The sequence below is a fragment of the Schistocerca piceifrons genome, chromosome X (genome assembly GCF_021461385.2).
Source record: "Schistocerca piceifrons isolate TAMUIC-IGC-003096 chromosome X, iqSchPice1.1, whole genome shotgun sequence".
Lineage (NCBI taxonomy): Eukaryota > Metazoa > Arthropoda > Insecta > Orthoptera > Acrididae > Schistocerca > Schistocerca piceifrons.
The window spans coordinates 483,216,389-483,236,540 of NC_060149.1; the positions used below are offsets into that span (position 1 = coordinate 483,216,389).

The 20,152-nt window shown below is 44.6% G+C and overlaps 1 protein-coding gene across 3 annotated transcripts in view; it reads right to left on the bottom strand.

The window, feature by feature from the left end:
• Positions 1–20,152, bottom strand: part of LOC124721924 (carbohydrate sulfotransferase 5-like) — a 544,973-nt gene that overhangs the window by 171,982 nt on the left and 352,839 nt on the right. The gene's annotated exons all lie outside the window — the stretch shown is intronic.

Consider the following 20,152-nt stretch of genomic DNA (forward strand, 5'->3'; position numbering starts at 1 on the left):
GCCACAAATGCCACGGTTTATAAACTTACCGTAAACCTCTGGAACTGTTTCAACCTCATTGTTACGATCTGGAAAGAAATACGTTGAGGGTAAAAACCAGCAACCTCCTATTGGATTGGGAGTGATAACGTGGAGAAAGATAGGTGGAGGAGGAGACTGACAGGCAGAGAGAGGGAAAGAGGGGATGGACACAGATAGGGGGTAGGAGGAGATGAGCAGAGAGAGGGGTAGGGGGAAATGGACAGAGAGAGGAGAAAGGAGGAGATGGAGAGAGAAAGGGAAGACGAGGAAGTGGACAACGACTGGAGAAAGAAATGGGCACAAACTGAGAGGAGGAAGAGATAGGCAGAAGAGGCGGGAGGAGGAGATGGACAGAGAAAGGAAATAGGTGCAGATGGACAGAGAGAGAGAGAGAGAGAGAGAGAGAGAGAGAGAGAGAGAGGGGGGGGGGGGGAGGGAGAGCAGGTAGGAGGAGGGAATTAGTGTTTAACGTCCCGTCGACAACGAGGTCATTAGTGACGGAGCACAAGCTCGGATTAGGGAAGGATGGAGAAGGAAATCGGCCCTGCCTTTCAAAGGAACCATCCCGGCATTTTCCTGAAGTGATACAGGGAAGTCACGGAAAACCTAAATCGGGGTGGTCGGACGTGTTTTTGAACCGTCGTCTTCACGAATGCGAGTTCAGCGTGCTAACCACCAAGCCACCTCACTCGGTTAGAGAAGCAGGATGAGATGAATAGCGAGAGGGGGGAGGAGATGGACAGGGATAGAGGGGACGATGAGATGGGCAGAGATAGGGGAGGAAGAGATGGACAGATATAGGACGAGAAGGAGATGAACAAAGAAAGGGTGGAGGATCAGATGGACAGAGAGAGGGGTAAGAGGAGATGGACAGAGAGAGAGAGAGAAAGACGCAGGAGGAGATGAGCAGAGAGTGCAGAGTGGAGGAGGTGGACCGAGATAGAGCGTGAAGGAGTTGGATAGAGTATTAGCATAGCTGGACCATCATCAGATGGCTTCACAAAGTTCACAAAATTGTCAAACCACTTGGTAAAAACAAGTATCCGAATCCTGCTATTAGGGTATGAAGCTGAATTTATCCTAAAATGAGATACTGTGCCTAATACCCGATACTGTCATAAAACTCGTAATTCAACACTTTTAAAATCAGGGATTCTCGACCGTATCCAGCTTCGTAATGGTCTTATCATCACTTACCATCCCTCAGGCGCTGCGACATCTACCGATATTTCCCAATAACGCTGAGCACTTTGTTGGACAGAATCTACTTGTGTCACATTAGCGAACTCTGCCATAAAAGGCATCTTTCCTCTATATTCAAACTCATTTGCAATAATGACAATAGCTTCTGGGCAAATTAAAAGGAATGTCAGATCAGAACATATATTATCACCTGGTAAATGGAAATAAGCGAGTGGTATCGTTGCCGGGAGGCCCCATTCGGGGAAGTTCGGCCACCAAGTGCAAGTTTTATTTCTGTTGACGCCACATTGGGAGACTTGCGCGCCGGTGATGAGGATGAAATGATGATAAGGGCAACACAACTCCTAGTCTCCGAGCGGAGAAAATCTCCAACCTGGCCGGGAATCGGACCAAGATCCGCTTGCATGGGAGGCGAGCAAGTTACCACCCAGCTAAGCAGTCGGACTGTCATCTGGTGTCTGTAGCTTCATAACCACAGACTACCGAAATGACAGAGTTCTATTTTCCATGAAAATTAGGGAGCAAAGGAACATAATTTCTGTTGGAAAACCAGATTCTACGCTTGTCCTGTAAATTGGAAGGTACTGCAGTTTCGTACTTACGTACCTCATTCGGATCATTTTACATGTCCAAGCAGATTTTAAAAAATATTATCGGACAGAATTTGAACTTCTTATTCAGACTCATTACGCTGAGTAGTTGAACTTATTTTTCTCAGTATTTTCGTAATTTTACTTCGAGATCAAACTTCATGGGCTCATCGTCAACATTTATTCTCTCTTACTCTGTTTCATCTTAAAGTTGTTTTTTTCTACTGCATCTTCTTTCCTGATCAACCTGCTACTCCTGTGAAAAGTATTATGCATAAAATTTGGACTGATTATGTTTGAAATTCAGACGATACTGAACTTTAGTGTTCCCAAATAAAGTGGCAAAGATATTTCTCTTGAGCTTGGTGCTTACATTTGAGTGCGCAATTTGAAGAAAAGTATATCATTCCCAATTTCATTCGTGGCAAAGAATTGAATACTTACTCAACTAGTTGCACTCTGATACATTTTAAATACGAGCTTCGTAAAAGATAAAATTTTTCAATATATCTGAGTGATCTAAAATCACTAACTCCTCAAAATAACAACATTCTCTCACTGTTTTAAAACGAACGCCCTTAATGAACTTTTATCAATTTTGTTTAAATTTGCATGAGTTTTGTTACCTCGTACTACAATACTTCTCTTGCAGACAAAAAATAATATGCACCAATGTCGTACTCATCGTGACAAGAGTAGCTAACATAGAAAGTCAGTGGGCACCTACTACGACCTGAACTTAAAAAAGATTGGCCCGTAGGCGGAATCCAACTTCGAGTCAACTATAGACAACCAGGCAGTCTGACCGTGAGTTACTTGCACAGTAATTCTAAAGCCTCCTTCGAATCACATATTGCACTACAGGTCAACTCACTACACATTCCGCGATCGCTGTCGACGTCCTATAGTTCCGTGTACACACACATACAAAAAACACATTGTAGCAATTCAGATTCGGTGATGAAGTACGACCTAGAGAAAGTATGCCCATTAACAGGAAACATCACTGTCCCTGTACATCCCTATACACGTCGGCCAATTACACTCGAAGACAGAAAAACGACGCACCACGAAGGAATTATCCGAATGGGACGGAAATCGATAGAGGTGGGCCGGCCGGGGTGGCCGTGCGGTTCTAGGCGCTACAATCTGGAACCGAGCGACCGCTACGATCGAAGGTTCGAATCCTGCCTCGGGCATGGATGTGTGTGATGTCCTTAGGTTAGTTAGGTTTAATTAGTTCTAAGTTCTAGGCGACTGATGACCTCAGAAGTTAAGGCGCATAGTGCTCAGGGCTATTTGAACCATTTGATAGAGGTGGTGTACATGTACAGACAAACAAGGAGGGTAAACATTGGATGAATGAACTGTGGAGAAACGTTGTGTGGAGTGAGGATTCAAGGTACACAATGTGGCGATCCCATGACAGGGTGTGGGTATGGCAAATACCCTGTGAACGTCATCTGCCAGTGTGTGTAGTGCCAACAGTAAAATTCTGAGGCGGTGGTTTTATGGTGATGTCGTGTTTAAAGTCACATACAGGGTATTTCATAGTCTTTGCGAGAAACGTACTGTTAGCGACCGTTGTTTCGGACCTCTTGGTAAGTATGGAGGTGTGATTACGCATGTCAATCACATCGCGATTACGGGCAGCATGGGGTTCACGCCTGAGCCTCAGGACGTGCGCTAGCAGCGCATGTCGGGTGTTTCAAGCGTCAACTTCGCGTCTCAATATCTCGGGATGTAATGGGAATATTGCGATGCAATCGACGCCATTGTGTATGTGCTTTGTCATGCTATGGATTGCTGAAGAAAAAATATAGGAGGTCCATTTAAAAAAAACATAAGTTTGTGTTAAAAAACACATGTGCTTTCGTTTTAGACTGTTTCCAAATATGTACATTCATGGGCCCCAGCCCTACACTGATACCGGTGAAAGTCGTTTTCCAATAGCTGTTATTGTTCCAGAGATATTTTGGGTGGACAAGATAGCTGGGACACCCTGTGTGTACATATATACAGGGCTATTACAAATGATTGAAGCGATTTCATAAATTCACTGTAGCTCCATTCATTGACATATGGCCACGACACACTACAGATACGTAGAAAAACTCAAAGTTTTGTTCGGCTGAAGCCGCACATCAGGTTTCTGCCGCCAGAGCGCTCGAGAGCGCATGAGACAAAATGGCGACAGGAGCCGAGAAAGCGTATGTCGTGCTTGAAATGCACTCACATCAGTCAGTCATAACAGTGCAACGACACTTCAGGACGAAGTTCAACAAAGATCCACCAACTGCTAACTCCATTCGGCGATGGTATGCGCAGTTTAAAGCTTCTGGATGCCTCTGTAAGGGGAAATCAATGGGTCGGCCTGCAGTGAGCGAAGAAACGGTTGAACGCGTGCGGGCAAGTTTCACGCATAGTGATGTGAAAGATTCAGTGTTTAAACCTCCTCTACCAAGAAACGTGCCAGAACTGCGAGCTCGCATCAACAATGCTTTCGTACACATTGATGGGGACATGCTGCGCCGAGTGTGGGAGGAACTTGATTATCGGCTTGCTGTCTGCCGAATCACTAAAGGGGCACATACCGAACATTTGTGAATGCCTAAAAAAACTTTTTGAGTTTTTGTATGTGTGTGCAAGGCATTGTGAAAATATCTCAAATAATAAAGTTATTGTAGAGCTGTGAAATCGCTTCAATCATTTGTAATAACCCTATATATATATATATATATATATATATATATATATATATATATATATATATGTATGTATAATGGGATGGCGATATGCACCTATACAAATGTCGGTAGTAGTAGTAGTAGTAGTAGTAGTAGTAGTAGTATCGCATACAGAAGGCGTGAAAGGGCATTGGGTAGTGCATTGGCGGAGCTGTAGTGCGTACTCAGAGTACTCTGAATGCGGGATGGTAGTGGAGCTAGACGCAATGGACATCTGGACATTCCATTTCGTAAATCGTTAGGAAATTCAATATTCCGCAATCCACAGTGTCAAGAGTGTGCCCAGAATACACATTTTAAGCATTACCTCTCTCCACGGACAATGCAGTGGCAGATGGCCTCCACTTAACGACCAAGAGCAGCGGCGTTTGCGTTCAGTTGTCACTGCGTACAGACAGGCAACATTGCGTGAAATAACCGCGGAAATCAACGTGAGACGTACGACGCACGCATCCGTTAGAACAGTGCAGCAGTTTGGTGTTAATGACCATTGGCAGCAGACGACCGACGCGGGTGCCTTTGCTAACTTTTCGACATCGCCTGCAGCGCCCTTCCTGGGCTCGTGACCATATTGGTTGGACCCTAGGCGACTGGAAAACTGTGACCTGTCCAAATGAGCCCCGATTTCAGCTGGTAAGGGCTGATGGTAGGGTTCGAGTATGTCGCAGACCCGACGAAGAGACGGACCCAAGTCGTCAACAAGACATTATGCAAGCTGGTGGTGGTTCCATAATGGTGTGGTCTGTGTTTACATGGACTGCATCCTCTGGTCCAAATGAACCAATCATTAACGGGGAATGTTATATTCGGCTACTTGGAGACCATTTGCAGACATTCATGGACTTCATGTTATCAAATTACGATGGAATTTTTATGGATGACTGTGCACTATGTCACCTGGCCACAACTGTTCGATTAGTTTGAAGAACATTATGGACAATTAAAGTAAATGATTTGACCACTCAGATCGCCCCTACATTGGGAATAATCGAGAAGTTAGTTCGTGCACGAAACCCTGAACTGGCAACACTTTCACATTTATAGATGGCTATAGACTCAATATTTCTGCAGCGTACTTCCAACGACTTGTGAAGTCCATGCCACGTAGAGTAGCTGCACTACGCCGGGAAAAGGAGGTCCGACACGGTATTAGGCGGTAACCCATCACTTTTGTCACCTCAGGGAATAGCGTACTACACATTTACATTCTGGAATTACTCATTATCCAGTATAAAAGTTACCATTTCTCAAAAGATATATGGTGAGTATAACATGGTGTGTTGAAGTATGAATGTCTTGTAGACAACTGTGTAAAGAGTTAGGCATTTAACCCGAAAATACATTGATTCTCTCACAAAATCTGTGAGTAATATATATAAAGGGACAATGAAATGGGAACGAGACAGATGAGAGATGGGGAAAAGTAAGTAAACTGTTTACTATGATATATGAAAAACAAATCCTATCGATCGAATGCAGCATTAGTAGTATCCTGCCTGACAAAGTCACGTCGTTTAAATATCTAGGCAATACGTTGCAAAGCTATATGAGATGGAACGAACATGTGAGAATTGTAGTAGGGAAGCCGAATGGTCGACTTTGGTTTATAGGGAGAAGTTTAGGAAAGTGTGGTCCATCCGTAAGGAAGACCACATATAGGACTCTATTGTGACCTATTCTTGAGTAATGCTCGAGTGTTTGGGATCCGCATCAGGTCGGATTATAGGAAGACATCGAAACAATAGAGAGGCCGGTAGCTATATTTGTTACCGGTGGGTTCGAACAACACAGAAGTGTTAACGGAGTTTCTTGGGAACTCAAATGGGAATCTCTGGAGGGAACGCGACGTTCTTTTCGAGGAACGCTACTGAGAAAATTCAGAGAACCGCCATTTGAAGCTGATGCAGAATGATCCTACTGCCGCCAATATACATATCCCCGTAATGGCCACGAAGGTAAGATAAGATGAATTACGGCTCATACGGAGGCATATAAACAGTCGTTTTTCCCTCGCTCTGTCTGCGAGTGATGCAGGAAAGGAAACGACTAGTAGTGCTACAGGGCATCCTCCGCCACGCACTGTACGGTGGCTTGCGGAGTATGCGTGTATATGTAAATGTACAACTGTTAATACATTTATCCCACTGTGAGACAAAACGGTAAATGCCTTCCTTCGTCCGAAGCAAATTGACGGCCACGAATATCTGGGCTCCAAAAATACGCAAATGGCATGGGGAGGGATCGGGACGGTATGGAGGATGTGTCAGGATACCCAAGCGAAACTTCTGCAACGTAATCGCAAAAACCTTGGCAACATGTGGCCGGGCCCATATCCTCCATACAACCCCGATCTCTCGTCATATGAGATGATGGTTCTTCGTAATACGAAACTGATGTGAGGAGACACTCCTCTTTATCCGTAACTGCAACTATACGTTTAAAGGACTGTTACTCCTGGAAAAAGGGGTAGGTAAAGCTTGTGCGACGCCGGCCACCAGCGTTCCGCTGGAGGCAGGCTGCCACGTAATGAGGAAGTCCGGCTGACTGCGAGGTCACGCGACGAGGGCCTCCTTTCGCTCCAGCTGTGTTGCTGCTTCTTCCGACAGCTCACGCTACCTACCGCACCGGGAACACTATCGAACAGTTTCAAAGTCCGTCAGTGGGCGTCCATGCCAGCATGGTAACCTTTAGAGACAAGGCGTTAGCTTCTCATCAAGGCTACAGACCTATGGGACCTTTTATATCGTGACTTTCTTGCAGCTTGAAGAAAATCTGGGAATACGGCAGACACACACACACACACACACACACACACACACACACAGAGAGAGAGAGAGAGAGAGAGAGAGAGAGAGAGAGAGATGAGATAGTGAGAGAGAGAGAGAGAGAGAGAGAGAGAGAGAGAGAGAGAAAGAGAGGGGGGGCGGGGGCGGGGGCGGGGGGAGAGAAGAGAATGTGTAATTAGTTACACATTCCACGAGTCACCTGCAAGATATATAAGTTATTAACTTATTTTATATCGAAATACGTCTGCATGCTGGCCATTTACCGGTGAGTAGTAGTATTTTTGCACAAAGTAATCTGCAACTTTCTGTAACTAATAATTCTTTTGTGGTTTGGGACTCGATCAGGAATAAATCTGAAGAATGAGTTTTTCCATGAAATGTTCGCTATTTAAAAAAAAAATATTTTCTAGGTATTTAGAATCTCCCCTTTAAAATAATGTTCAAAAAAGTGAGATAACGGGCACAGATGTATTTTAAATCGCTTATATAGACAGCCCATGTGTGGTGTTCCCTCACAGTCTTAACGAATCTGGAAACAGACCTCAAGTCCTGCCTTACCAGAGATAATACAGACCAAAAGAGTGTTACATTTTGCCGGCCGAAGTGGCCGTGCGGTTAAAAGGCGCTGCAGTCTGGAACCGCAAGACCGTTACGGTCGCAGGTTCGAATCCTGCCTCGGGCATGGATGTTTGTGATGTCCTCAGGTTAGTTAGGTTTAACTAGTTCTAAGTTCTAGGGGACTAATGACCTCAGCAGTTGAGTCCCATAGTGCTCAGAGCTATTTGAACCAAGTGTTACATTTTCTGTTGGTTACACTGTAAGACACGTTTGCTATTGATTTTACGCTTATTGTATTTTCTTCATGAGTAAACGCATGTGTGCGTTGTTAAAATTATACAGGGTGTTACAAAATGGTACGGCCAAACTTTCAGGAAACATTCCTCACACACAAAGACAGAAAATATGTTATGTGGACATGTGTCCGGAAACGCTTACTTTCCATGTTACAGTTCATTTTATTACTTCTCTTCAAATCACATTAATCATGGTATGTAAACACACAGCAACAGAACGTACCAGCGCGACTTCAAACACTTTGCTACAGGAAATGTTCAAAATGTCCTCCGTTAGCGAGGATACATGCATCCACCCTACGTCGCATGGAATCCCGGATGCGCTGATGCAGCCCTGGAGAATGGCGTATTGAATCACAGCCGTCCACAATACGAGCACGAAGAGTCTCTACATTTGGTACCGGGGTTGCGTAGGCAAGAGCTTTCAAATGCCCCCATACATGAAAGTCAGGAGGGTTGAGGTCAGGAGAGCGTGGAGGCCATGGAATTGGTCCGCCTCTACCAATCCATCGGTCACCGAATCTGTTGTTGAGAAGCATACGAACACTTCGACTGAAATGTGCAGGAGCTCCATCGTGCACGAACCACATGTTGTGTCGTACTTGTAAAGGCACATGTTCTAGCAGCACAGGTAGAGTATTCCGTATGAAATCATGATAACGTGCTCCATTGAGCGTAGGTGGAAGAAACTAAAATGAGCTCTAACACGGAAATTATGCGTTTCCGGACACATGTCCACATAACATCTTTTCTTTATTTGTGTGTGAAGAATGTTTCCTGAAAGTTTCAAAAAGAAGGTACGTCCCACTGTAGCAATCAGTGATTCTTCCAGTTTCATTCTCGTGCGGAACGCAGGACGAATGACTGCATAAAAGGCCTCTGTGCGAGCTGCAATTGGTCTAATTTTATCTTCGGGATCCCTGCTGGAGCAAGGCGTTAGGGTTGCGGTATATTAAGAATGTTTCACAGTAAGTAGGCTTAGAGGGATTGCTTATGGCAGTCTTCAAGAGCGTACCAGTTCAGTTTCTTCGCCATGTTTGACACTCTCCAACGAGTTAAGCAAACCTCTAACTATTCGTGCAGCCGTTCTTTCTGTACGTTCAATATTCCCTGTCAGTCCTACCTGGTACGGGTACCGTATACTTGAGCAATATTCGAGGATGGGTTGCACGAGTGTTTTTTAAGCAATATCCTTTGTAGATAGATTGCATTTTCCTACTACCCTAGCAATGAACCGAAATCTGACACCCGCATTACCTACGACTGAGCTTTTGTGATCATTCCATTTCGTATCCCCACAAACTGTTACACCCAACTATTTGTATGAGTTGTGACTGATATACAATAGTCGCACGACACTATTTTTTCGTTTTGTGAAGTGCACAATTTTGCATTTCTAAGCATTTTAAGCAAGTTTCCTATCTTCTGAACAACTTTTTAACTCATGTATAGATCTAACTGAATATTTGCGCAGCTTTTGTCACAGAGTATTCCATTACAGATAACTGCATCATCTGCGAAAAGTTTGAGGTACTATTATTGTCTGCAAGGTCATTAATATACAACAAGAACAGCAAGGGTTCCAACACACATCTTTGGCGCACACCTGAAGGTACTTCTAAATCTGCCGAGATAACATTCTGCATCTGCATTTCTCAATCTTGTCACAAATTTCGCTTGATACCCATACAATCGTACTTTCGATTATATGCGTTAGTGCGGTGCTAAGTCAAATACATAATTAGGTAAACCACTAAATATTTTCGTAGCAGCATTAGTTAACACTTGAAGTAAATTTTTTCATTCTAGTATTGCAAATCGGCCTTGCCACAGTGGTAACACCGTTTCCCGTCTGATCACCGAAGTGAAGCGATGTCGGCCTGGCTAACACTTCGATGGATGACCATCTGGTCTGCCGAGTGCTGTTGGCGAGTGGGGTGCACTAAGCCCTTGTTAGGTAAACTGAGGAGCTACTTGACTGAGAAAATGAGGCTCCGATCTCGTAAACTGACATACGGTCGGGAGAGCGGTTTGCTGACTACATGCCCTCCATATATGAATCCAGTGGCTCCTGTGAGTGAAGACGACACGGCGGCCGGTCGGTAGCGTTGGATCTTCATAGCCTATTCGGGCGGAGTTTAGTTTTACAATTGCAATTACGTAATTGCATGGTACGCTTTTGTGCAATAACAATTTCCTTTCATGAAAGATGAAATACCCGAGAAAATATTCCCATCTGATGTTATTGAATGAAAACATACAAAATATATTGTCCTACTAATTTATTTCACCCCAAGACACACAATAACGTGAAGTACAAACAGAAGTCATTGTGATGAACTGTTTATTTTTTAGTACAAATTTCAGCATCTACAGCAAAACGTTTGAAAGTTCTGCCTTAATTACTAACTCTTGCCTGTTTTTTAAGTTTATCACCTGAGTAGTGCAGGTAAGCTTCTGGGCCACTGAGTGAAAGAGTGTCACTCTGAAAGAACAATCAATCATATCCGATAAATGTAAGGCTCTTTTGTCAAAAATATCAGCGTATAAACGAAATATTAAATCAAAGCACCACGTTGCTTGTGACAGAAACTGAGGTAAAGTTATGGGAGAAAACTTATCACAAACGTTCTCACGCCATTCTCTGCTCATTCACTGAGCGATAACGTCGAGGCTGTAGAAGGCAACTTATGTACGTTATCGAAATTAAGCGAACATGGATAATTTATGAGCAGTTTTTACACTAGTTCGAGGAAAATGTTCGAAAACGTATGGTAACAGTTATTAAAACGACAGAAGAATTATATCAGCACGATTGGAACTAGAGGGAAAGCCACGTGCTGTGAGAAAATTTATCACCAATTCCAAAGTGTTCTATAGATGATATCGAAATTGCTCCCTCTCATGCACATTCCAGCTCAATGGCATAGACGGATTATTGTGTTACGTAGTACAATGTAAATCCCTTATAACAACTGTTTAAAAATAAAATCCTATTTTAAAGTGCTTCCCACAAAAAATGGGGGGGGGGCTAGATACTGTACATACAGCATATAAACTCCTGGAAATTGAAATAAGAACACCGTGAATTCATTGTCCCAGGAAGGGGAAACTTTATTGACACATTCCTGGGGTCAGATTCATCACATGATCACACTGACAGAACCACAGGCACACAGACACAGGCAACAGAGCATGCACAGTGTCGGCACTAGTACAGTGTATATCCACCTTTCGCAGCAATGCAGGCTGCTATTCTCCCATGGAGACGATCGTAGAGATGCTGGATGTAGTCCTGTGGAACGGCTTGTTATGCCATTTCCACCTGGCGCCTCAGTTGGACCAGCGTTCGTGCTGGACGTGCAGACCGCGTGAGACGACGCTTCATCCAGTCCCAAACATGCTCAATGGGGGACAGATCCGGAGATCTTGCTGGCCAGGGTAGTTGACTTACACCTTCTAGAGCACGTTGGGTGGCACGGGATACATGCGGACGTGCATTGTCCTGTTGGAACAGCAAGTTCCCTTGCCGGTCTAGGAATGGTAGAACGATGGGTTCGATGACGGTTTGGATGTACCGTGCACTATTCAGTGTCCCCTCGACGATCACCAGTGGTGTACGGCCAGTGTAGGACATCGCTCCCCACACCATGATGCCGGGTGTTGGCCCTGTGTGCCTCGGTCGTATGCAGTCCTGATTGTGGCGCTCACCTGCACGGCGCCAAACACGCATACGACCATCATTGGCACCAAGGCAGAAGCGACTCTCATCGCTGAAGACGACGCGTCTCCATTCGTCCCTCCATTCACGCCTGTCGCGACACCACTGGAGGCGGGCTGCACGATGCTGGGGCGTGAGCGGAAGACGGCCTAACGGTGTGCGGGACCGTAGCCCAGCTTCATGGAGACGGTTGCGAATGGTCCTCGCCGATACCCCAGGAGTAACAGTGTCCCTAATTTGCTGGGAAGTGGCGGTGCGGTCCCCTACGGCACTGCGTAGGATCCTACGGTCTTGGCGTGCATCCGTGCGTCGCTGCGGTCCGGTCCCAGGTCGACGGGCACGTGCACCTTCCGCCGACCACTGGCGACAACATCGATGTACTGTGGAGACCTCACGCACCACGTGTTGAGCAATTCGGCGGTACGTCCACCCGGCCTCCCGCATGCCCACTATACGCCCTCGCTCAAAGTCCGTCAACTGCACATACGGTTCACGTCCACGCTGTCGCGGCATGCTACCAGTGTTAAAGACTGCGATGGAGCTCCGTATGCCACGGCAAACTGGCTGACACTGACGGCGGCGGTGCACAAATGCTGCGCAGCTAGCGCCATTCGACGGCCAACACCGCGGTTCCTGGTGTGTCCGCTGTGCCGTGCGTGTGATCATTGCTTGTACAGCCCTCTCGCAGTGTCCGGAGCAAGTATGGTGGGTCTGACACACCGGTGTCAATGTGTTCTTTTTTCCATTTCCAGGAGTGTACATTGTATAGTTTTCTACAGGTACATCCTATAGCAAAATGCTTCATCTGTCGTTTATAACCCCTTGACCTACAACCACGTGTAAGAATCGTGGTCCGGTATCTGGGCGAAATCTATCACGAGCCTAGCCCGTGGTACGTCGGTCGGGCGAAATGTAAACTTCACGGGTCTGGGCCGTGGTATATCGGTGGGGTAAAGTTTGTACGAAAAATGAAAAACGTAGCGAAACAATGTGGGATTGCAAGAGATGCAAAGTTCCATTATCTGTACCCATATGTTTCGAACAATATAACATCCTTGAAGATTATGGATTGGTGTCGTTGCTTTTTGTAAGAGTGCTAATTATGTGAAGGATGTTTTCAGGAACTGGATGGTTGGTTGGTTGATTCGGGGGAGCGAACGAAACAGCGAGGTCCTCAGTCCCACTGCATTAGGGAAGGATGGGGAAGGTTGTCGGCCATGCCTTTTCAAAGTAACCATCCCGGCATTTCCCTGAAGCGATTTTAGGGAAATTATCAGTACCTGGAGATATGCGGTATTGATTTATATTATATTGTATTAACTGACAATAAATCTTTTGTGGTATTTCTAACACAATTATTACATGAGCTAGTAATCACTTATAAAATATTTCACAAAATTAAACCAGCTGGATTCTTCACAAGTACATGCATTCCGTAAGTCGTGCGCGACTGGCACAACGTCGGATCGATTTGCCGAACCGTAGAATGGCTCGACGGCTGTGCGATCGTGTTTACATTTTGGACCCGCACCGTTGGAACTTAATTCGTAAGTTAAGGGGTTCACCGCTACATCTACATTCTGCAAAGCACTGAGAAGTACATAACAGAGGGTACCTCCTATTGTACCACGTATTACAGCTTCATTCCGTTCCACTCGCGTATGGAGAACGTGAAGTATGAGTATTGAAAAGCCTCTGAACGCACTGTAATTAGTCTAACACACACATCAAAATAAAGTTTTGAATCCCCCCGGTTCCCAGAACTCCTGAAGACAGACGTTAGTTGTGTATATTGTATCACACACACAGTCCCTTTAGCTGCTCAGAGATATCAGTAAACCCGCCAAAAGATGTAAACAACCATGCATGAGCAGCGCCTATTAGACAGAGGGGGTCCTACGGCCAATCAGTTCCAGTTATTCCACCAGGAAGGGGGTACACGGCTCGTGTCGTCTGTACTTCAACCATGCCTAGATGGTCAGTACCGCGGTTCGATCGCGTCCGCATTGTTACTTTGTGCCAGGAAGGGCTCTCAACAAGGGAAGTGTCTAGGCGTCTCTGAGTGAACCAAAGCGATGGTGTTCGGACATGGAGGAGATACAGACAGGAACTGTCGATGACATGCCTCGCTCAGGCCGCCCACGGGCTACTACTGCAGTGAGTGACCGCTACCTACGGACTATGGGTCGAGGAACCCTGACAGCAACGCCTCCATGTTGAATAATGCTTTTCGTGCAGCCACAGGACGTCGTGTTACGACTCAAACTGTGTGCAATAGGCTGCATGATGCGCAACTTCACTCCAGACGTCCATGGCGAGGTCCATCTTTGCAACCACGACACTATGCAGCGCGGTACAGATGGCCACAACAACATGCCGAATGGACCGCTCAGGATTGGCATCACGTTCTCTTCACCGACGAGTGTCGCATATGCTTTCAACTAGACAATCGTCGGAGACGTGTTTAGGAGGCAATGCGGCCAGGCTGAACGCCTTAGACACACTGTCCAGAGAGTGCGGCAAGGTGGAGGTTCCCTACTGTGGCATTATGTGGGGCCGACGTACGCCGCTGGTGGTCATGGAAGACGACGTAACGGCTGTACGATACGCGAATGCCATCCTCCGACCGACGACAGTGCAACCATATCGGCAGCATACTGGTGAGGCATTCGTCTTCACTGACGACAATTCGCGCCCCCCATCGTGCACATCTTGTGAATGGCTTTCTTCAGGATAACGACATCGGTCGACTAGAGTGGCAGCATGTTCTCCAGACATGAACCCTGACGAACACGCCTGGGATAGATTGGAAAGCGCTGTTTATGGACGACGTGACCCACCAACCACTATGAGGGATCTACGCCGAATCGCCGTTGAGGAGTGGGGCAATCTGAACCAACAGTGCCTTGATGAACTTGTGGATAGTATGCCACGACGAATACAGGCATGCATCAATGCAAGATGACATGCTATTGGGTATTAGAGGTACCGTTGTGTACAGCAATCTAGACCACCACCTCTGAAGGTCTCGCTGTATGGTGATACAACATGCAATGTGTGGTTTTCATGAGCAATAAAAAGGGCGGAAATGATGTTTTATGTTGATCTCTATTCCAATTTTCTGTAGAGGTTCCTGAACTCTCGGAACCGAGGTGATGCAAAACTTTTTTTGATGTGTGTAGTACCTTGACGGTCCCAACGGTAACGACACGTAGGGGGCTGTAATACGTATATTCCTAGGTTCCTCACTTAATACTACTTCTTTAAAGTTTGCAAGCAAATTTCAGCACGACAGTGAGCGTGTATCTTCAAGCGTCGCTCAGTATAGATTTTCCAGGCTCTCCTTAACACTCTCGCATCGGTCAAACAAACCTTTAGACCATTCGTGCTACTTGCACATTCCGGCATAATAACATGGACTGAATGGTGTGTTTTAGGTGATCGAATTAAAGTAGATTTGAGACAATAATTTATCAGACGTAAAATCTTGTTTAAGATGGATTCCGACAAAAATTGGGAAACTCGTTTAGGTGTTCTCCCACAGAGACTCCGTTTGTAACACAACTTGCTCTAAATTGAAACTACGAGAGAGAAACAGAGAGAGCGAGCGAGAGAGAGAGAGAGGAGGGGGGAGAGGAGGAGCGGGAGAGGGGAGGGAGTGAGTATTCTGTAGGCAGTTTCACTCCAGCGGTGATACATAAGGACACAAATTCTGTCATATAGTTTTTTTCACGCAGGTCCTCTTGTCACACCAACTTAGAACTTGGTAGATCACACAATGTTGATCATTTGTACACTAGCCTATCTCGGTTAAGAACTTACACTTCCAGATAGAATCATCATCAGTGACTTTCACATTACACGACGAACCCCCATTCTTTCTGATTTTCTGCCATTTTTGTTGCTGTGGCGTCATCTAAAGAGCGAGGTGCCAAGGGAAGGTCGGCACCTCGCGACGGAACCACAATGGACGTCCGCCTCGGTAGCTGCCGAGTCAGCACGGAAGACAAGCTATACGAAGGGGCCCGGGTTCGATTTTCTCCGCTCTGGGACAGGGTATTGTGCACTCCTTACCCTCATACTATCACAACTGGTACGAAAATCGCCTGCATGGCGTCATATGACAAGTCTGAGCCTATGAAACTTCGCACCAGCGTGTGGTTTGGCCCTAATGAATGTTGTGAATTGTCGAAACACATTATGGTATATTATACTATTGAGATGTCTGTACGGGCACGTCCTGAAAGCCAATAAAATGAAAAAAAAACACAAGGAAACGTAGTCGCTGCCAGAAGTGACGACAATACGCTACCGCATCAGCACGTTTGCTTACGTCTGACGAGGAGAACACGGCAAGTGCCATCTCCCAGTTTCCCACGAAATTCTCTCTGTGGAAGAGGAGTCAAAATAAGCGAACACGTGTCTCGGATTATTTGTAGATACTCGACTGTTTCTTTAAAAACGATGGTCAAAATTTTCCGGGTACTTCAGGTGCCTTTTGTCGCGCTATATGCACAGACGAAATGGCGACTCAGTGGTTAGCGTCGCAGTTACTTAATTTTGCGCTCCGTATTCGAAACCCGATTATTGCTTTTATTTATTTTGTTTCATTTTCACGCGTTGGTAATATTTTAGTGGCAAACCATGCGTAAAGGGTCACTTTTTCGAAAACTGGCGCTTTCAGTTGATTATCAATCAAGGCATACAACAGGAATTTCACGGAAAACAGTTTGTAGGGAAGCAGCCTACTCACGCCGTAGTAAATTCGGATCAGTCTTTCCAATGTGTGCCAGCCAGTCCGCTGTAACTAGCTCTGACGTCATAAATGTTGCGCAATACTTTAAAAATCAAGCAAATAACCTGAAACGGTTCTAGCATGTCAGGAGTAATACTAAATCAATATGTGTTGAATGTCAGTTCAATAACTTTAACCATTTTTGAAATTTGGACGTTTTTCTGTAAAAATCATTGGCGCAACAGAAAAGAGGTAGAGACTTAAAAATTTATATTTAGATTCCTTTTTCATAATAATTCAATAGAAACAGTACTTTGGACTTCATTAATTGAAATTTTAGTGGAAATTCATGATTCTCTGGTTTTTGTTTTAAAAATTAAGGAAGCAAGATAAATTAAGTAGGCTAATAAATAAGGCTAGGATGTTTAAATTTAAGTAGAAGGGAGATGCGCTATGATTATAAAGATGTGAGAAGTTTCAACTGAATGACTATAAAACTATAGCGATAGCATATCTCCAAAGGGCAAGTTCAGAGCTCGTCTACTGCGTTTAGTGTTGTTGTTGTTGTTGTGGTCTTCAGTCCTGAGACTGGTTTGATGCAGCTCTCCATGCTACTCTATCCTGTGCAAGCTTTTTCATCTCCCAGTACCTACTGCAACCTACATCCTTCTGAATCTGCTTAGTGTATTCATCTCTTGGTCTCCCTCTACGATTTTTACCCTCCACGCTGCCCTCCAATACTAAATTGGTGATCCCTTGATGCCTCAGAACATGTCCTACCAACCGATCCCTTCTTCTGGTCAAGTTGTGCCACAAACTTCTCTTCTCCCCAATTCTATTCAATACTTCCTCATTAGTTATGTGATCTACCCATCTAATCTTCAGCATTCTTCTGTAGCACCACATTTCAAAAGCTTCTATTCTCTTCTTGTCCAAACTATTTATCGTCCATGTTTCACTTCCATACATGGCTACACTCCATACGAATACTTTCAGAAATGACTTCCTGACACTTAAATCTATACTCGATGTTAACAAATTTCTCTTCTTCAGAAACGCTTTCCTTGCCATTGCCAGCCTACATTTTATATCCTCTCTACTTCGACCATCATCAGTTATTTTGCTCCCCAAATAGCAAAACTCCTTTACTACTTTAAGTGCCTCATTTCCTAATCTAATTCCCTCAGCATCACCCGACTTAATTAGACTACATTCCATTATCCTTGTTTTGCTTTTGTTGATGTTCATCTTATATCCTCCTTTCAAGACACTGTCCATTCCATTCAACTGCTCTTCCAAGTCCTTTGCTGTCTCTGACAGAATTACAATGTCATCGGCGAACCTCAAAGTTTTTATTTCTTCTCCATGAATTCTAATACCTACTCCGAATTTTTCTTTTGTTTCCTTTACTGCTTGCTCAATATACAGATTGAACAACATCGGGGAGAGGCTACAACCCTGTCTTACTCCCTTCCCAACCACTGCTTCCCTTTCATGTCCCTCGACTCTTATAACTGCCATCTGGTTTCTGTACAAATTGTAAATAGTCTTTCGTTCCCTGTATTTTACCCCTGCCACCTTTAGAATTTGAAAGAGAGTATTCCAGTCAACATTGTCAAAAGCTTTCTCTAAGTCTACAAATGCTAGAAACGTAGGTTTGCCTTTCCTTAATCTTTCTTCTAAGATAAGTCGTAAGGTCAGTATTGCCTCACGTGTTCCAGTGTTTCTACGGAATCCAAACTGATCTTCCCCGAGGTTGGCTTCTAATAGTTTTTCCATTCGTCTGTAAAGAATTCGTGTTAGTATTTTGCAGCTGTGACTTATTAAGCTGATAGTTCGGTAATTTTCACATCTGTCAACACCTGCTTTCTTTGGGATTGGAATTATTATATTCTTCTTGAAGTCTGAGGGTATTTCGCCTGTTTCATACATCTTGCTCACCAGATGGTAGAGTTTTGTCAGGACTGGCTCTCCCAAGGCCGTCAGTAGTTCCAATGGAATATTGTCTACTCCGGGGGCCTTGTTTCGACTCAGGTCTTTCAGTGCTCTGTCAAACTCTTCACGCAGTATCATATCTCCCATTTCATCTTCATCTACATCCTCTTCCATTTCCATAATATTGTCCTCAAGTACATCGCCCTTGTATAGACCCTCTATATACTCCTTCCACCTTTCTGCTTTCCCTTCTTTGCTTAGAACTGGGTTTCCATCTGAGCTCTTCATATTCATACAAGTCGTTCTCTTATCTCCAAAGGCCTCTTTAATTTTCTTGTAGGCGGTATCTATCTTACCCCTAGTGAGATAGGCCTCTACATCCTTACATTTGTCCTCTAGCCATCCCTGCTTAGCCATTTTGCACTTCCTGTCGATCTCATTTTTGAGACGTTTGTATTCCTTTTTGCCTGTTTCACTTACTGCATTTTTATATTTTCTCCTTTCATCAATTAAATTCAGTATTTCTTCTGTTACCCAAGGATTTCTACTAGCCCTCGTCTTTTTACCTACTTGATCCTCTGCTGCCTTCACTACTTCATCCCTCAAAGCTACCCATTCTTCTTCTACTGTATTTATTTCCCCCATTCCTGTCAATTGCTCCCTTATACTCTCCCTGAATCTCTGTACAACCTCTGGTTCTTTTAGTTTATCCAGGTCCCATCACCTTAAATTCCCACCTTTTTGCAGTTTCTTCAGTTTTAATCTACAGGTCATAACCAATAGATTGTGGTCAGAGTCCACATCTGCCCCTGGAAATGTCTTACAATTTAAAACCTGGTTCCTAAATCTCTGTCTTACCATTATATAATCTACTTGATACCTTTTAGTATCTCCAGGGTTCTTCCATGTATACAACCTTCTTTCATGATTCTTAAACCAAGTGTTAGTTATGATTATGTTGTGCTCTGTGCAAAATTCTACAAGGCGGCTTCCTCTTTCATTTCTGTCCCCCAATCCATATTCACCTACTATGTTTCCTTCTCTCCCTTTTCCTACACTCGAATTCCAGTCACCCATGACTATTAAATTTTCGTCTCCCTTCACAATCTGAATAATTTCTTTTATTTCATCATACATTTCTTCAATTTCTTCGTCATCTGCAGAGCTAGTTGGCATATAAACTTGTACTACTGTAGTAGGTGTGGGCTTCGTATCTATCTTGGCCACAATAAGGCGTTCACTATGCTGTTTGTAGTAGCTTACCCGCATTCCTATTTTCCTATTCATTATTAAACCTACTCCTGCATTACCCCTATTTGATTTTGTGTTTATAACCCTGTAGTCACCTGACCAGAAGTCTTGTTCCTCCTGCCACCGAACTTCACTAATTCCCACTATATCTAACTTCAACCTAGCCACTTCCCTTTTTAAATTTTCTAACCTACCTGCCCGATTAAGGGATCTGACATTCCACGCTCCGATCCGTAGAACGCCAGTTTTCTTTCTCCTGATAACGACATCCTCTTGAGTAGTCCCCGCCCGGAGATCCGAATGGGGGAC